This window comes from Tachypleus tridentatus, chromosome 13 (assembly GCF_004210375.1).
Source record: "Tachypleus tridentatus isolate NWPU-2018 chromosome 13, ASM421037v1, whole genome shotgun sequence".
Lineage (NCBI taxonomy): Eukaryota > Metazoa > Arthropoda > Merostomata > Xiphosura > Limulidae > Tachypleus > Tachypleus tridentatus.
Genome location: NC_134837.1, coordinates 270,077,505 through 270,096,691, shown reverse-complemented (window position 1 = coordinate 270,096,691; position 19,187 = coordinate 270,077,505). Strand labels below are relative to the sequence as shown.

Below are 19,187 nucleotides of genomic sequence, written 5' to 3'. Positions count from 1 at the left end.
CCTTACCCTTTCTTAATTGCTTTAACTCCATCAATCACTGAAGATCGGTTGAACTTCTTCATGTACTCGTGGATTTCAGGTTTGAACTCCTTCAGTACTGCAGCCAGTGTTTCATAGGTATAGTTCCAAAACGGAACGGTGGTTCTGTCAACCGGGGGTTCTTAAGCTTGAATAAAACGATTATTATCTTTAGAAAAACAAACACTTATTCATTTTATTAACCTGACTGTCATTGTACAATAACAGACATACAAATAACCTTCTCTGTTTCTATAAACCTCAAATAATATCAGTCATTGATTTTGTTAAAGGTCAAGCCATGGTTCTAGTCTCTCCATATAGCCTCTTCCTTTTTTACCCTTCAAAGTACCAAATGTATTAATTGAAAGTACTGATTGTAACAATGATGTATTAGATGTATTACTTGAATGTACTGGGTGTAACAATGATGTATTAGATGTATTATTTGAATGTACTGGGTGTATCAATGATGTATTAGATGTATTACTTGAATGTACCGGGTGTAACAATGATGTATTAGATGTGTTACTTGAAAGTATCGGGTGTAACAATGATGTATTAGATGTGTTACTTGAAAGTATCGGGTGTAACAATGATGTATTAGATGTGTTACTTGAAAGTATCGGGTGTAACAATGATGTATTAGATGTGTTACTGGAAAGTTCCGAGTGTAACAGTGGTGCACTAGATGTATTACTGGAAAGTTCTGAGTGCAACAGTGATGTACTAGATGTATTACTGGAAAGTTCCGAGTGCAACAGTGATGTACTAGATGTATTACTGGAAAGTTCCGAGTGCAACAGTGATGTACTAGATGTATTACTGGAAAGTTCCGAGTGCAACAGTGATGTACTAGATGTATTACTGGAAAGTTCCGAGTGTAACAGAGATGTACTAGATGTATTACTGGAAAGTTCCGAGTGTAACAGTGATGTACTAGATGTATTACTGGAAAGTTCTGAGTGCAACAGTGATGTACTAGATGTATTACTGGAAAGTTCTGAGTGCAACAGTGATGTACTAGATGTATTACTGGAAAGTTCTGAGTGCAACAGTGATGTACTAGATGTATTACTGGAAAGTTCCGAGTGTAACAGTGATGTACTAGATGTATTACTGGAAAGTTCTGAGTGCAACAGTGATGTACTAGATGTATTACTGGAAAGTTCCGAGTGTAACAGTGGTGCACTAGATGTATTACTGGAAAGTTCCGAGTGTAACAGTGATGTACTAGATGTATTACTGGAAAGTTTTGAGTGTAACAGTGATGTACTAGATGTATTACTGGAAAGTTCTGAGTGCAACAGTGATGTTCTAGATGTATTACTGGAAAGTTCTGAGTGCAACAGTGATGTACTAGATGTATTACTGGAAAGTTCTGAGTGTAACAGTGGTGCACTAGATGTATTACTGGAAAGTTCTGAGTGTAACAGAGATGTACTAGATGTATTACTAAAAAGTTCTGAGTGTAACAGTGATGTACTAGATGTATTACTAACAAGTTCTGAGTGTAACAGTGATGTACTAGATGTATTACTGGAAAGTTCTGAGTGTAACAGTGATGTACTAGATGTATTACTGGAAAGTTCTGAGTGTAACAGTGGTGCACTAGATGTATTACTGGAAAGTTCTGAGTGTAACAGTGGTGCACTAGATGTATTACTGGAAAGTTCTGAGTGTAACAGTGATGTACTAGATGTATTACTGGAAAGTTCTGAGTGTAACAGTGGTGCACTAGATGTATTACTGGAAAGTTCTGAGTGTAACAGTGGTGCACTAGATGTATTACTGGAAAGTTCTGAGTGTAACAGTGATGTACTAGATGTATTACTAAAAAGTTCTGAGTGTAACAGTGATGTACTAGATGTATTACTGGAAAGTTCTGAGTGTAACAGTGATGTACTAGATGTATTACTAAAAAGTTCTGAGTGTAACAGTGATGTACTAAATGTATTAACGGAAAGTTCTGAGTGTAACAGTGATGTACTAGATGTATTAACGGAAAGTTCTGAGTGTAACAATGAGGTACTAGATGTATTACTTGAATGTACTCAGTGCAACGTTTATGTGTCAGCTCTCTATTTTTATAAAGACTTTGTTATACTTAGTTGTAATGCCTAAAATTACTTAGCATTGGTTGTGATACAAAGACATATTTCATATAGTCAGTTATTTTTCAGATTCGTGTGCTTCATATTTGTAGAATAGATTGCAGATGAAGTATATTACAACTAGAGTGACAGAAAACACAGGCCATATTACCCTTTTGTCATCAATGCCGGACAAATCATAAAATTCTTCCCTGGTTATCATGAAGGCTGCCAAGTTCGCTGTGTATAAAGCCAAGAATACAACTGCAAACATCGCCCACACACTTGCCATGAACCTTGCTGTATAGCCCCTGGGGCAGTCAATGTTGACACTGGCGCCAAATAAGATAGCCCACATCAACCAGTAAGTTCGAAGTAGGGAGAATTTGTAACCTAAAGAAGCAGGTAAAGTGAATATCTTGATATGATACTTCGAATACCACTAACATAAAGTGAGTATCTTGATATGATACTTCGAATACCACTAACATAAAGTGAATGTCTTGATATGATACTTCGAATACCACTAACATTCCAGATTATAGAAAAAACAAATACGTTGTCATTTTTATTTTGCAAATATTATCAGTTCAATTGTTATTCTGAATATATTAAGAAAATATTATTTAAAGTAATTACTAGCAACTAATTAACCTTTATCTAAAGCTTCTGTGAATTATATCACAATAACAAAGGTCAAATATTCTTACACTGTAAAATAAATTGGAGCAATTAGGACCAGATATTCTTATCCTGTGGATTATATCACAGTAATAAGGACAGATATCCTTATCCTGTGGATTATATAAGAGTAATAAGGCAAGATATCCTTATACTGCAGATTATATCACAGTAATAAGACCAGGTATCCTTAGACCGCAGATTATATCACAGTAATAAGACCAGATATCCTTATCCTGTGGATTATATCACAGTATTGGTTTTTACTATTAAATATAAACACATCGGCTTGTAGTTATCTTTTAACAAATGATTCAACATCCTTTAAACTGGTACATGAACTCAATATGTATTTTGTCACTACATCTTCACCCTGATGTTAGAAACGTTATTCTGTGGATTATATCACAATAACAAAGGTCAAATATTCTTACACTGTGAAATAAATTGGAGCAATTAAGATCAGATATCCTTATCACTGTGGATTATATCACAGTAGTAAGGACAAATATCCTTATTCTGTGGATTATATCACAGTAATAAGGCCAGATATCCTTATTCTGTGGATTATATCACAGTAATAAGGCCAGATATCCTAATCCTGTGGATTATATCACAGTAATAAGGCCAGATATCCTTATCCTGTGGATTATATCACAGTAATAAGACCAGGTATCCTTACACTGCAGATTATATCACAGCAATAAGACCAGGTATCCTTACACTGCAGATTATATCACAGCAATAAGACCAGATATCCTTACACTGCAGATTATATCACAGTAATAAGACCAGATATTCTTATCCTGTGGATTAAATCACAGCAATAACTCCAGATATTCTTATCCTGTGGATTAAATCACAGCAATAACTCCAGATATTCTTATCCTGTGGATTAAATCACAGCAATAACTCCAGATATTCTTATCCTGTGGATTAAATCACAGCAATAACTCCAGATATTCTTATCCTGTGGATTAAATCACAGCAATAACTCCAGATATTCTTATCCTGTGGATTATATCACAGTAATAAGGCCAAATATCCTTATCCTATGGATTATATAAGAGTAATAAGGCCAGATATCCTTATACTGTGGATTATATCACAGTAATAAGACCAGATATTCTTATCCTGTGGATTAAATCACAGCAATAACTCCAGATATTCTTATCCTGTGGATTATATCACAGTAATCAGGCCAGATATCCTTACATTATGGTTTATATTAGAGTAATGAGACCAGATATCCTTACACTGTGGATTATATCAGAACAATAAGGCCAGATATCATTACACTGTGATTTATGTTAGAATTATAAGACCAGGTATCCTTATACTGCAGATTATATCACAGTAATAAGACCAGATATCCTTATCCTGTGGATTATATCACAGTAATAAGGCCAGATATCCTTATACTGCAGATTATATCACAGCAATAAGACCAGATATTCTTATACTGTGGATTATATCACAGTAATAAGACCAGATATTCTTATACTGCAGATTAGATCACAGTAATAAGACCAGATATTCTTATACTGCAGATTATATCACAGTAATAAGACCAGATATTCTTATACTGTGGATTATATCACAGTAATAAGACCAGATATTCTTATACTGTGGATTATATCACAGTAATAAGACCAGATATTCTTATCCTGTGGATTATATCACAGTAATAAGGCCAGATATCCTTACATTATGGGGTATGTTAGAGTAATGAGACCAGATATCCTTATTCTGTGGATTATATCACAGTAATAACACCAGATATCCTTACATTATGGTTTATATTAGAGTAATGAGACCAGATATCCTTACACTGTGGATTATATCAAAGTAATAAGGCCAGATATCCTTACGCTGTGGATTATATCAAAGTAATAAGGCCAGATATCCTTACAATGTGGATTATATCAGGATAATAAGATACCTCAGGCTAAACAGACTTGACAAGTTTTCTTAAGAATGAATGTGGAATCTGAAAAGCCTTTTAAAGCTGGTCTTTGCCAAGCCCAGCAATTTTGGGTTTGTTTGTTTGGAATTAAGCACAAAGTTACATAATGGACTATCTGTGCTTTACTCACCACAGGTATCGAAACCTAGTTTCTAGTGATGTGAGTCTGCAGACATGCTGCTGTGCCACTGGATGGGCTTTTGGTAAAGAGTCGAGATTGTTTTAAAGTTTGCAACAAGAGAAGATTATAAATGTTTTATTGGTTTATTATAAAGACTTACTTTAAAATTTATGAATTAAATTTATTTTAAGAAAAATATCTTTGAAACATATTTTAATCTGAGGAAGGTTGAATAACTTACCACTAGGTGGAACTAATTTCATGTCATATCCAGAGGGGCTCATCCATTCAAAGACAAAAACAAAAACAGCTGCTAACTGGATACTAACAAGCAAAATTAGCAACCAAGATACTGTATCGAATGGCTCTGTAGCAGAAAGATAACAAATAACTGTTAACTGGACACTTGTAGAGTAAGAAAGCTATTTTTATAATACAGTGGATTTTTGAACGTTATTTGGTTTTATCATTTTCATATTTAAAAATTACAGTTGAATAACAAAAAATAACTAGATTTATTAAGATTGGGGATTAAAAAAAGTAGATATAAGCTTTTAATTGAAATTTTGGTAGTCCATCATGTAGTATAATTTTACATTAGATTTAGTACATATAACAATTCTTCAGTCTTAGTTATAATTCAACTTGCAGTAAGATTGTAGGGTAACTTAATGCATTGTTTTATTTAATAAATACAGTCTAAAAACAAGTTGTCAGATTTAGGCTTAACAGTGTTAACAACTGGCTACTGGTGTTTAATCATATTATCAAGTGTTTAACTTTACAAATACAGTTAAGACACTACTTCGATAGTTATGTGTTAGAGTTGTTAGGTGCAAAGAATGGATTTGTTTAAGAACTCTGGACAAGTATGTACTTTTAAGAAAGCTACTATCAAAGATGTTTAATTTATATATAGAATTTGCAGGTTGGAGCCTATCCTAACTAAAGTTGAGGAAATAGAAAAGGAGAAGTACAAGCAGTGGGAAATAACAGCAGGACTACACGATGAGCTTCAGTTTTTACATACAATGGAAGCATTAGCTGAAATTAACAATGACATTTAGGAAGTTGGAAAGGAAAGCATTAGAGTTAAAAGTAGTAGACTTATTAATTGTAAAGGCCCTATCATATTGAGCAACAGATTTCAACTCTTGGCTTGTGCAGACAAGGAACTGTTGGAAGGAGGAAAGCGAAAGGAGAGGAGGTTGATATTGATTATAGTTATAAGTGATTCCTTGACACAGAATGTGGACAGAATAGTCTGTGGGATAAATAAGGTGAAAAAGAGTTAAGATTATGTAACACTTGGGAACAGGAGGAAGATATAACTGATTGAGTAAGAGATATAACTGACAGAGGAAGAGATATAACAAAAGGAATTAGCAACAATGAAGTCTTTGTTATAAACGAAGGGGCTACTGATATAAGGAAGAGTTAGAAAGAGTTAATTAATAAGTACAAGGGGTTCATAAAAACATTTAAAGATAAAGGCCATAAATTAATTGTGTAAGGGATACGGCCAAAAATTACTTTAGGAGGTAAAATTTTGAGTGGGTTACTAGGGTAAAATGCAAGACCGAAATTAATAGGTAACGATGAGCAGGTTAGCTGGTTGAACTTCTTGGATCAGTTCAATCGGATGTAAGAACATTTTGGAATGGATGGTTTATGTTTAAATATGAAAGGACCTGTCTGTAAAGGAAGTTTCAAACTAAGAGTATATACTGATGAAGGTAAAGATAAACTAAACAACACTGAGATTTAAATGACAGTTTAGCATAGAAAATCAGTATACTAGAAGTTATAAACATAGATTTCATTATTAATATAATAATATTAGAAATATATGTAAAGTGCAAGTTACATCCTGTTGAAATTGAAATACATGGTTACAGGATATTTAATAGGAACAGAGCAGTAAAGAGATGGGGGTGTGCCTATATATATATATATATATATATATATGTATAGTATGAGATACATACTGTTGATGTAGAAATACACAGTTATAGGTTATTTAATATGGAAGGAGAAGTAAAGAGAGGTTATTTAACAGGGACAGGAATGAGAGGGGAACTGACTCTATATATATAGTATGAGATACATACTGCTGATGTAGAAATACACAATTATAGGTTATTTAATATGGAAGGAGAAGTAAAGAGAGGTTATTTGACAGGGACATGTCAGGAATGAAAGGGGGACTGTATTTAATAGGAACACAGAAGTAAAGAGGGATGGCTCTATATGTAAAGTATGAGTTGCATACTGTTGATGTAGAAATACATAGTTATAGGTTATTTAATATGGAAGGAGAAATAAAGAGAGGTTATTTAATAGGAATACAGAAGTAAAGAGGGAGTGGCTCTATATGTAAAGTATGAGTTACATCCTTTGAAGTTGAAATACATGGTTATAAATTATTTAATAGGGATAGAGCGGTAAAGAGATGGGGGTGTATTTTTATATATAAAGTGTTATTTACATCCTGTTCAAGTTGAAGTACATGGTTGTAGGTTATTTCATGAGGATAGAGCTGTAAATAGAGGGGGGAGTGGCTCTTACGTACAGTGTGAGTTACGTTTTGTTGCAGTTGAAATACATGGTTGTAGGTTATTTAATATGGAAGAAGTAGTAAAGAGACGTTCATTTAATAGTTGCAGAGCAGTAAAGAGAGGGGGGAGTGGCTCTATATGTAAAGTGCGAATTACATCATTTTGAAGTTGAAATACATGGTTATAGGTTATTTAATTGGAACCTAAAAGTAAAGAGAAGGGCAGAGGCTCTATATGTATACTGCAAGGTACATACTGCTGAGCTTGAAATACATGGTTATAAGTTATTTAATAGCTGTAATGAGATAGGGGAGTGTCTATATATAAAGTGTATTTACATAGTGTTCAAGATGAAGTACATGGTTGTAGGTTATTTCACAGGGATAGAGCTGTATAGAGATGGGGGAGTAGCTCTTTATGTAAAGTGTTAGTTAAATCCTGTTGAAGTTGAAATACATGGTTAAAGGTTATTTAGTATGGACAGAGCAGGAAAGAGAGGGGGAGTGGCTTCATATGTAAAGTATAACTGACATCCTGTTGACGTTGAAGATATCAAAGATAATATCAGGGAGACTGAATACATTTAGGATTCTGTTAGTAGATATAAAGAGCTCTTAGTAGGAATTTGATAGACCACCAGTTGATACTGAAGATATCTGTCAGCGAGATTATGATTTCAGTTGTTAATAAAGCCATAATTATGGTTAAATTTTATTTGAAATGTTCTTATTTGTAAATGCTAGAGTGAAACTATGAGGTTTTTGGAAACTGTTCAAGATGGAATTCTTGAAGTGGTCAAGGAAACTTTGGAAAGAATGCTATTTTCAATTTATTGTTGACATGTAATATAGAAATTGTTGAGAGGGTAGAAATTGTGGAACATCTAGGTAGAAGTGATTATTGCTTCATTAGGTTTGATGTTTTCATACATGTGGATAAAAGGAATGACTTTTTGGTGACAAATTTCAAAGAATTAAATTTTGTAAGGAAATAACAATAATTATCTGTTGTGAAAATGGTAGCTGAGTTATCTGAAGACCATTATGAGATGTAGAAAATATTTACAGAAATATATTTAGTAAAAAAAAAAGTTGTCTCACAAATGATATGAGAGATAAAATCAACATGAAGAGCATCAAATATTTAAGACATTTAAACTGATTTGTATTTAAAAGATTATAGAAGGCAAAAACGTTGGATAAACATGATAATTAGGTTTGTTTTCTGTTAATTGCTTAACTTTATATAGATCATGGTTTGTTTTTAACTCCTTAACTTTATATAGATCATGGTTTGTTTTTTAACTCCTTAACTTTATATAGATCATGGTTTGTTTTTTAACTATTTAACTTTATATAGATCATGGTTTGTTTTTTAACTACTTAACTTTATATAGATCATGGTTTGTTTTTTAACTACTTAACTTTATATAGATCATGGTTTGTTTTTAACTACGTAACTTTATATAGATCATGGTTTGTTTTTAACTACTTAACTTTATATAGATCATGGTTTGTTTTTTAACTACTTAACTTTATATAGATCATGGTTTGTTTTTTAACTACTTAACTTTATATAGATCATGGTTTGTTTTTAACTACTTAACTTTATATAGATCATGGTTTGTTTTTTAACTACTTAACTTTATAGAGATCATGGTTTGTTTTTTAACTACTTAACTTTATAGAGATCATGGTTTGTTTTTTACCTACTTAACTTTATATAGATTATGGTTTGTTTTCTCAACTCCTTAACACTATCTACATTATAGTTTGTTTTCTCAACTCCTAACACTATCTACATTATAGTTTGTTTTTCTCAACTCCTTAACACTATCTACATTATAGTTTGTTTTCTGTTAACTACGTAACTTTATATAGATCATGGTTTGTTTTTAACTACTTAACTTTATATAGATCATGGTTTGTTTTTAACTACTTAACTTTATATAGATCATGGTTTGTTTTTTAACTACTTAACTTTATATAGATCATGGTTTGTTTTTCTCAACTCCTTAACACTATCTACATTATAGTTTGTTTTCTGTTAACTACTTAACTTTATCTGGATCATGGTTTGCTTTTTGTTAACTACTTAACTATATCAAGATAATGGTTTGTTTTCTGTTAAATACTTAACTTTATCTAGATCATTGTTTGTTTTTTGTTAACTACTTAAATTTATCTTGATCCTGGTGTGATTTATATCTTCTTGATTTTAGCTAGATCATGATTTGATTTTAACTACTTAGCCTTATCTAGATCATGGTGTGTTTTTTGTTAACCACTTATCTTTATCTAAAGTTATGTGTAAAAGTTAAGACACCCTATGAAAGCCTGTGTATTTGTGTAACATTTTTGTATATATAGATAGTTAATCTCAGTTTCAACAATACTGAGAGATTATAGGAATATAACAAAACAATTAAAACTGAAGAAAAGACTTTTCAAGATCTTCTGTAAATGTAATTCTACAAAAATGCATATTCCTATAATCTCTCAGTATTGTTAAAATTGAGATTAAATATCTATATATCCAAAAATGTTACAAAAATACATAGGCTTTCATAGGGTGTCCTAACTTTTTCACATGACTGTAGATAATAGTTCATTTTTTGTTAACTACTTAACTTAATATAGATCATGGTATATTTTCTGCTAACTACTTAACTTTATATAGATCATGGTTTTTTGTATTTCTTGAATTCTTCTAAGGAATTTGCTATGCTGTTCTTTGCTTTATTCATTTTGTTATCTTGAATACAGCGATTTATAACTGGTGATTATCTAGTTGCTGTGAGATTTCTTTTGATTGTTTGTTTAATAATGCATGTTGTTTTTAGCCATCTGTTTATCTCAATATCCACACAGTTCATGAACATGTACAACAGAAATATCAGTAACAGATGCAATGGAATTATTAAAATAATTCATGGAACCTTAATTAACCTCTTGATGAACTGCAGTATGCACATCTAATGCTGTGGGATGCAATATGTTTATGGAACCTTAATTAACCTCTTGATGGACTGCAATACACACATCTAATGCTGTGGGATGTGATATGTTTATGGAACTTTAATTAACCTCTTGATGGACTGCAGTATGCACATCTAATGCTGTGGGATGCGATATGTTTATGGAACCTTAATTAACCTCTTGATGGACTGCAGTATGCACATCTAATGCTGTGGGATGCGATATGTTTATGGAACCTTAATTAACCTCTTGATGGACTGCAGTATGCACATCTACTGCTGTGGGATGCGATATGTTTATGGAACCTTAATTAACCTCTTGATGGACTGCAGTATGCACATCTAATGTTGTGGGATGTGATATGTTTATAATATTCTTGTCTCATAACAAACTTTGACAGTACCTGTTACAAACATGACATGTATGGTGTGAAAACGAGTCCAACATTTGTTGTTTGTTTAAATAACAGTTTGCAATTTGTTTTATGTCATAACAACTGCTCACCAAGAAAGGCTTGAGGTGAAATGATGCCGGTTCGTTTAGCAACGGCAATTGTTATCCCCGTGTCCAGAAATGGGATAGTGAAGTCGACTGCTGTTTGACGTTCCGAGTTGATCTTAATACTTGTCACAACCACATCAGCTCTGCCCGACAGAACTTCTGCTATCAAACCATTCCAGCTGTCATTCTGAATGAAAGTGAAGCTTTTGTTTATGTTACACTATTACATACTAATACACAACTCATGATGCTTTAGTAATGAAAAAGTTTTGATGAGCAGGAGAGTGATGAAGATTCTTAAACAATTGATGGAAATATGAAGAAAAGTTTTAAACTATAAGAAGGCAGACATTTAAAACAGCATAGCATGTAATAAGTCTATATTAGACACTACACAAATTACAGTACATATTAGATGGTACACAAAATCCTTAAACATAACATGAAATAAACAATAGAAATAAACACTGACATATAATATGTCTTCATTACACTGTAGACAAGAAATCTAAACAATATGACATCTAACGTCTTCATTTAATAGTAGGTAATTTGAGGTAAGTAAACATGTTAATCAGTGTATTAAATGTTGTTTGGTGGTAGAGGTAGGTAAACATGTTAATCAGTTTATTGATGTTGTTTGGTGGTAGAGCTTGGTAAACAGGTTAATCAGTCTATTGAATGTTGTTTTGTGATAGAGATAGTTAAACATGTTAATCAGTTTATTAAATGTTCTTTGGTGGTAGAGATAGGTAAACATGTTAATCAGTTTATTGAATGTTGTTTGGTTACAGAGGGAGGTAAACATGTTAATCAGTTTATTAATTGTTGTTTTGTGATAGAGGTAGGTAAAAAGGTAATCAGTTTATTGAATGTTGTTTTGTGATAGAGGTAGGTACACATGTTAATCAGTTTATTGAATGTTGTTTGGTGGTAGAGGTAGGTAAACATGTTAATCAATTTATTGAATGCTGATTTGGTGACAGAGGTAGGTAAACATGTTAATCAGTTAATCAGGAGAATTTCAATTGCCATGGCATTTAAGGATTCCCTCTTGTTTCATTTTAGTGGGATACTTGTGCATGTGTTGTATTTTGCAGTCTAGATACAGTTGTATGTCTGCTTTTTCAACAAAGGATATTCATAGTTTATCTTTTTTTTTCTGTTCCAAACCAATAGAGTGAAAATGGTTGTTGGTATTGCAAACAAAAAATGCATTACAAGAGTTCAACAAACCTCATTAGGTAAATGGCTAAACTATAAAAGAAATGTCCTTACATTTAATGCTCCCCACGTTCCATCAGACACTCGAAACAAGTCATATGTAAAACCTAAATCAAGTGCGAATCTCTTCAGAAGGTCTATGCAGAATCCTGAGCAGCACTTGAAGTTCCTGGTGTCCTTAGACATATTACTCCTACAAAAGTTTAATGATAAAAGCTTTTTTAAATACATTACAAACAAGTTAAAACTGGTCCAATAAATCTTAAGAACACTTAGCTGGAGCTATTACAATAATCAATGTTTCTTAGTCATTAAAAATGCATTGAAAAAAACAAAGAACCACTAAAGTAAACTGAACAGACAGTTGAAGTGTATAGATTGCAGTTTGTGTAGTATTGTAGGTGTCATATACGAGTGTTGGAAACATTCATTAGCTACTTGTGGTACTGTAAGTGTTGTAGATGAGTTTTGGAGACAATCCTCAGCTATTTGTGGTACTGTAAGTGTTGTAGATGAGTTTTGGAGACAATCCTTAGCTACTTGTGGTACTGCAAGGTTTGGAGACATTTGTTAGCTACACGTGGTACTACTAGTGTTGTAGATGAGTTTTGGAGACAATCCTCAGCTATTTGTGGTACTGCAAGGTTTGGAGACATTTGTTAGCTACACGTGGTACTGTAAGTGTTGTAGATGAGTTTTGGAGACAATCCTCAGCTATTTGTGGTACTGTAAGGTTTGGAGACATTTGTTACCTACACGTGGTACTGTAAGTGTTGTAGATGAGTTTTGGAGACAATCCTCAGCTATTTGTGGTACTGTAAGGTTTGGAGACATTCGTTAGCTACTTGTTGTACTGCAAGTGTTGTAGATGATTGTTGGAGATATTTGATAACTACTTGTGATACTGTTGGTATTGCAAGTTATGTAGATGAGTGTTGGAGACATTTGTTAGCTACTGTTGGTATTACAAGGGTTGTGGGTTTGTGTTTTTGTTCTGAATTTAAATTGCTATTGTTATCATGCTATGGTAGTTAGACCGATCTTTTTTACATTCTTATTCACTATGGTAGTGACTACAATGTCACATTAGTGAAGTTATATTTTTGTACAATAATTTTAAGGATGTTTTCATTTCGTTAGTTTAATATTTACACAAGCAGTAAATACATTTTACCCAATAAACTGAGGTTCTGGCCCAACTCGACATCTTACAGATCTACTGGGTTTACACTCTCCAGTTTCATTATCCATTGGATAAACGTTAATGTATGGTGGCTCTTCCAAAAAGGTAATCTTCAGATTAAATTTTTCAGGCACTCCTGGAGGGGGCACAGGTGAATCACCTGGCCAGACAATGTCTTTAATTTCCAAACCAATTTCAGTCCACACACCAACCTATTGAGATAAAGTATAATTATAAAGTAGACTTGAAACATCCTTTGTGCTACAAAACTGATATTTAGTAATTGTCACATTTAAATCGGAAACTATTCAGTAAATGTTTATCAACATCTACTAATTTAGGTTTCATTTTGTGAAATGAAAGCAAAGTATTTACAAAATAAACATAAACAGCAGCATCAACAGTCCAGCATCAGATAGGTTACTTACTTTGTGATTGGTATTAAATAAAGATAAGCAGCATCAACAGTCCAGCATCAGATAGGTTACTTACTTTGTGACTGGTATTAAATAAAGATAAACAGCAGCGTCAACAGTCCAGCATCAGATAGGTTACTTACTTTGTGACAGGTATAAATAAAGAAAAACAACAGCATCAGATAGGTTACTTACTTTGTGACTGGTATTAAATAAAGATAAACAGCAGCATCAACAGTCCAGCATCAGATAGGTTACTTACTTTGTGACAGGTATAAATAAAGAAAAACAACAGCATCAGATAGGTTACTTACTTTGTGACTGGTATTAAATAAACATAAACAACAGCATCAACAGTCCAGCATCAGATAGGTTACTTACTTTGTGACTGGTATTAAATAAAGATAAACAGCAGCTTTAACAGTCTTAATATCAGATAGGTTACTTACTTTGTGACTGGTATTAAATAATCATAAACAAACCTTTAACAATCTAACAGATAGATTACATACTTTATAACAAGTATTAAATAAACATAAACAGCGGTGTTAACAATCTAATTTGACATAGTTTACACACTTTGTGACTTGTATTCTATAAACATAAAGTACAACTTTAACAGTCTATCCTCACATAGGTCACATTTTCTGACTTGTATTAATTAGGTAAAATTTGTGTCCTTCCGTTGACTCGTGTTCTATGATCTGAGTGTAAGAATAGTCGGTCCTATTTCAAAAACAAAACTAAAACTTATAAGAGTACCTATAATTGATAACATCAGCATCACCTACAGATTACTAGAATACTGAAAGAATATGAAACTTACTCTCATCTACACATTACTAGAATACTGAAAGAATATGAAACCTACTCTCATCTACACATTACTAGAATACTGAAAGAATATGAAACCTACTCTCGTCTACACATTACTAGAATACTGAAAGAATATGAAACTTACTCTCACTACACATTACTAGAATACTGAAAGAATATGAAACCTACTCTCGTCTACACATTACTAGAATACTGAAAGAATATGAAACTTACTCTCGTCTACATATTACTAGAATACTGAAAGAATATGAAACTTACTCTCGTCTACATATTACTAGAATACTGAAAGAATATGAAACTTACTCTCGTCTACATATTACTAGAATACTGAAAGAATATGAAACTTACTCTCATCTACATATTACTAGAATACTGAAAGAATATGAAACTTACTCTCGTCTACATATTACTAGAATACTGAAAGAATATGAAACTTACTCTCATCAAGACATTACTAGAATACTGAAAGAATATGAAACTTACTCTCACATACACATTCCTAGTATTATGAAACTTACTATCACTTACTCATTACTACAATACCCGTAGAATATGAAACTTACCATCATCTACACATTCCTTATATAATGGAAGAATATGAAACCATCACCTGCACATTACTAGTATACTGGAAGAATATGAAACTTTTCATTACCTACACAATCGTAGTATGCGGGAAGAATATGACACCATCACTTACACATTTTTACTATACTGGAAGAATATGAAACTTACCCTTTCCCAGACATTTCTACTGTTCAAGTTGAGTACATCAAGGTGCACATGCTTCAGTGTTCCGTCCGTATTAAACTGTATATCAGACTGACCTTTTCTTGTTTCTATGTTCACTCTTTGAAGATACCTTTGAAATTAAAAGAAAGAGTAATGAAAATAACAAAGAAAGTGATAACAATGATTGAGTTGGAATGAAATGTAAGTAATCATTCAGAATTATAGGTAGGTGTACCTAGGGCCATCTTGTTTTATGAAGAATTATCTATTTTAACGTACTCAGTCAACTATTCTTTCTTTGAGAACTAGTATGTTACGCATTAGAGATGTTGTAACACTTAAAATAGAAACTATAACGAATGATTCCATATGAGATAGTATAAGCAATAAACATAGTTTATAGCAGGTACTGACTACAAAAACGTGTCTCCATCGTTTACTGTGAAATCAAAATTTATACAGTAAAACCTGTCTAAGCTGGATTTATCAACATTTTGAAGTGTTATAAATCTCTATATGGCGGAACCTGCGTAACGCAGTGGAAAACTATCTTTCACCTACATCATCTGTAAACGAATAGTATTAGAACCTGAGAAAGGCGAAAATGTTTTGATTAAATATTAATTTCTTATTTAATTAACTATTTCTTTAAATACTTATAAATTATTGTCTATTTACTAGTTTATTTAAATATTAATAAATTATTGGGTATTTTATCACACTATTGGTTAAATATATTCTGTTCTTTTTTCTCCCGTCATGATTTTTGCAGTTAAATTGGATTCATGATTTTAGAAATATATTTGTCTTTTAAATGCAAAATTCTACTGTTTAAATAATTCTCATGAGAAAAATCAATTCCTATCTTCCCTAATTTTAAAATTTAGGAAAATTCACTTAATGCTTTCATTAAAAAAAAGATACTATATACCCTCATTTAAAAAAAAAAAAGCTATTCAATATGCATGTAATCTTTTAATGAATTTGGGGTTAGGGTTAAAGTTAAGTTTAGGGTAAAATTTGGGTTGAGGTTAGGGTTAGAGTTGGGGTGTTTGATATTCATTTGGATAAAGATATTTGGTAAAGCTTTGGATAAATTATATTAGATAGTCAAATGATTTTTATTTCATTAAAGTATTAAGATGGAATAAATATAACTCATAAATTTATTTTTATATAAAACATTGGACTTAAGCATGTATTTATAAAATGAGGTATTTAGAAGTTTTTCTTAATATAATAGGGAATTTAGTAGAATTTAAAAACATCTCGGTATTAAGTTCCTTACCCTAAAATTTATAATTCTAATTTGAATAACAGGCTGCCAATAAAAGTCAGAAAAAAAAAGAAAATAACAATAAAATGAAGTTGTTGTAGTTTTATTTTGAATATGTTTTATTTTTCAGAACCGTGGAGAAGAAATTGAAAATCTTAAATCTGGAGAAAAAGTTTTATGCCATTAAAATGGTCTGTAAGGAAAAAAAGAGCGTTAGAGAAGTCACTGCTCATTTCAAATGTGGAAAGACACAGATTTACAACATTGTCAAGAAAAACGATAAAATAATGGAAAAATATTTAACGAACAGCAAAAGCAATTTGGTGAAAAGAAAATGGTACAAAGTACCATGAGCTAAATCGCATCGTGTTTGAGTGGTTTTCAGTAGCAAGAACAAAGAACTTCCCTATATCTGGACCAATTCTGGAAGGAAAAGCAAAGGAAACTGCAAAGATCCTTCATTTAGATGGCTTCTCTGCATCGAATGGGTGGTTGGAAAGTTTTAGGAGAAGACATGGAATTACATTTAATGTTTCCTGTGGGGAAGCAAATGACGTTGACAAACATCAAGTGGAAAACTGGGATCAAAAGTTAAAAGAAATTATTCGTCATTACAACCCAAAAGATATTGCAAATGCAGACGAAACAGCTTTGTTTTTCAGAGCTCTTTCCAATAAAACGTTGCAGATTAAAGGAGAAAAGTGTTCCGGAGATCACTATTTGAGAGAACGATTGACTGTACTTTTGATCGCATTTGCTGATGGAAAATTACAGAAACCATGAATAATAGGTAAAAGTGAAAATCCGTGCTGTTTCAAAAATTTCAGGAAGAAAAACTTTCTGTGGAATAGAAAGTGAATAATAAAGTGTAAATGACAAGTGCCATATTCGAGGAATTTTTGAACAAAGTTAACAAAAGAATGGAATAAAAAAATAGGAATAGTCTACTTTTCGTGGATAATGCAACTCGTCACCCAAAAGTTCAGCTTTCAAATATTCGTTTAGTCTTTCTACTTCTATGTACAACATCAGTTCTACAACCACTAAATAATGGAATTACACAGTGTATAAAATTAAAATACAGAAAATTGATTCTTCAGCATGTTATTGGAAACATGGACAATTGTAAGAGAGCATCTGAAATGATTATGAAAATTAACGCGTTAGATGCAATTGCATTTTTAAGTCATTCAATCAAATGCGCAAAAGACGAATGTGTAATAAAGTGTTTTCGCAACTGTTGATTTATTCTTGATAATGGCAGAGATTGTGGAGAAGTTGTTTGTTATGGCGATTCTAGGGATATCCATTGATGCAGATGATTCCGTGAACGTGGAAAGTTTTGTGAACATTGACAAGAATGTTTTAACATAAACTGAAGAAATTGATTTAAAAGATTCAGAAGATGAACAAAATGGTAGAGATAGTGAGGTAATAGAAATTCTTACTTCATCACCAGTGTTAAATTATATTAATGCTAGTTTTTACATACAAACTGTATGTAAAAATGAACTTCATGAAAAGACCGAAGAATTGGCGTTTTCTTTTAACCGCATGAGGAAATCCTTTAAAATCTAAACAGTTGAAATTGGACACTTTCTTTAAATAAATTTGATTAAGGTTTTATTTACTTATAAATATTTTGAATGTCTATTTTTGTTCTTCTAACAGTATAATAACTTTATTTATAAACGTCTTACTTCCCTTGAGTCAAGCAAGTATAACGTCCTGCTCAAAATGATATATAATTAAGGAAATGCATGTTTACTAATTAAGCCGGAAATTTTTCTTGGTCCCGTACGATTCCGCCTTAGACAGGTTTTACTGTAGTATATATTGACCAGAAGAACGTGTCACCAAGATTCCTCTGTGAAAACAAAGTTTATAGTAGATACTAACTTGAACGTGTCTTCACGATTCACTATGAAAACAAAGTTTATAATATATACTGACCAGAAGAACGTGTCACTATTCCTCCGTGAAAACAAACTTTATAGTATCAGGTCGACCCTTAAGTAATGTCCTATTTTAGGTCCAGAAAGAGAGAAAGGAATTCAAACGCATTTAATGTTATTTAATGAATAATGTATGTTTCATTATTATTAATTACATCCTGCCAATGATTCACAAGCTTCTGAATGCCACTTCTATAAAATTCTTGGGGTTTGTAGGAAAAGAATGTAGAGAGAGTAGTTTTGACATCTTCATGTGTTACAAGCTCTTTTCCACCAAGATAGTTCTGCAAACTTCAGAATAGATGATAATCAGATGGGGCAAGGTCTGGAGAATAAGGAGGATGTAGAAAGTTTTCCCAGTCTAGCTCTTCAGTCTTTGAAGATGTGATCCTTGCTGTATGGAGTCGAGCATTATCCTGGTGTAACACAACACCTTTATGATTAATCAAAGCAGGCCTCTTTTCTTTTAGTGCAACATTCAAGCGTTCTAACTGTTGACAGTAAAAGTCTGATGTAATCGTGAAATTGAGTGGCATCAACTCAAAGTGGATCACACCAACAATATTCCACCAAACACTTAAATTAAAATGGAGGTCCATTTTGGGCTGACCTATGGCAAGTTTACCTGCACTGAGCCATTGTCTGTGG

General features: G+C 32.3%; 1 pseudogene across 1 annotated transcript in view; it reads right to left on the bottom strand.

Annotated features, from left to right (window-relative positions):
* The window catches only part of LOC143237202 (glutamate receptor ionotropic, NMDA 2B-like), a 58,821-nt pseudogene that overhangs the window by 17,714 nt on the left and 21,920 nt on the right, over positions 1–19,187 (bottom strand). Inside the window, exons 6-12 of the transcript XR_013019915.1 lie at positions 15,312–15,438; positions 13,315–13,535; positions 12,195–12,333; positions 10,920–11,103; positions 5,121–5,246; positions 2,284–2,504; positions 7–166 (exon numbers count right to left, since the gene is read on the bottom strand). The product of XR_013019915.1 is annotated as a glutamate receptor ionotropic, NMDA 2B-like (transcript). The remainder of the gene's footprint in view (positions 1–6; positions 167–2,283; positions 2,505–5,120; positions 5,247–10,919; positions 11,104–12,194; positions 12,334–13,314; positions 13,536–15,311; positions 15,439–19,187) is intronic.